This window comes from Microtus ochrogaster, chromosome 18 (assembly GCF_000317375.1).
Source record: "Microtus ochrogaster isolate Prairie Vole_2 chromosome 18, MicOch1.0, whole genome shotgun sequence".
NCBI classification, from domain to species: domain Eukaryota; kingdom Metazoa; phylum Chordata; class Mammalia; order Rodentia; family Cricetidae; genus Microtus; species Microtus ochrogaster.
In genome coordinates this window covers 31,415,255-31,416,700 of record NC_022020.1, presented here as the reverse complement: position 1 = coordinate 31,416,700, position 1,446 = coordinate 31,415,255, and positions in this window count along the sequence as shown.

The following is a 1,446-nucleotide window of genomic DNA, read 5'->3' as shown; positions in this document are numbered from 1 at the left end:
CATAGCATTCCAGGCAGCCCTTTCTGTCCTAAGGAATCTCAATGAACTGGTTCTGGCCCGGAGCTAGCCTCAAACTCTGGAACAGAGCACTGTTTACTTAACATCATATTCCTCTACCCACAGGCACAGAGCAGCTTGAGCCAGAATTACAGTCTGTCTTGACCTTCCTTTTGATTCAACCACTAGCAGCAGTCAAATTTAGATAGGATATAGAAACCCAGAAAAATTGCAACAAGCCATAAAAAGTGCAGTCCAGGGAGATCTGAGCTTTTCTTCCAGCTGATGGGAGGGTGTAAACTGACATCTGAGCAGCCATCTGTCCAGGAAAGCCCTCATGTCCTTGAATATATGAGTAATGTAGCTGGGTGCATTTAAGTTCCAATCAGTGCACTTAGGCTCCCTTTGACAGAGGAAACGCATGATCTTGGCTTTGGCTTGGCTGGTTGCCCTCTAGATGAGGAATTGGGCCTGCTCTGCAGGTCTGTCTTGTTCCTCACACTTGGTCTAGTGAAGGGGCAGAGGGAAAGTTGGAGATCTAGGTGAGGAATAAAGCTTATAAGAAGCCACAGATGCATGCTCGCCCTTCAGAAATAACTTATAGATTCTAGACTTAGAGAAAGCAAAGGATACATGCAACCCTACATCATGTTAATGTGTAGTTTCTAATTTAACAAGAGGATCACAATACTTGTACAGTATTTCAAGCTGCCATTTTTTACTAAGTCATGGATTGTGAATGCCTTCCTCTTTTTTTGTTCAATTCTACCACCGGTTTTAAAACAGACGTCTTTTGTCATTCTGTGAAAGTTTCTCTATGTTTTTAAACAAACTTCTAATTTTTTTCAACTTTAGTCCCTTGTAGTTTTTCATTTACATAAATGCATTAGCGAACACCCTAGAAGCTAAATGTTGCTGACAGCTACAACATATTCGTAGGTATGATTTTTGGGCATAGGATAATTATTGAGTTAGGTCTAAAAAAATGTCCATATTTTTGATAAATATTTCAATGTCATTCTCAGAATAGTTGAACCAATTTTATGCTTTAACTCAGCTGCCTTTGGGGCATTGGTGAGAATGGAGCTTTTGCTCAACCCTTACAATAGTAGCAGCAATTATGTAAAAATATGTAACATTCATGGATGCATGGGGAAGAATTAGTTTGAACTCAAAGAAACTAATTCTTTTTAACTGTGGCCACTCGTGCCTGCAGTACATTGTAGACAGAGTTTCTGTTCTACCTGGTTCCACAGCCCATTAGTCCCAAAGAAACACCAGGGGATTATATTAATTATAAACTGTTGGGCCTTTTAGCGGAAGCTAATTGTTAACTAACTCTTATAGCTTAAATTAACCCAAAATTCTTGTTTATGTTTAGCCACATGACTTGGTGTCTTTTATCAGGGAGGCATTCTCATCTTGCTTCCTCTGTGTCTGGCTGTTGAC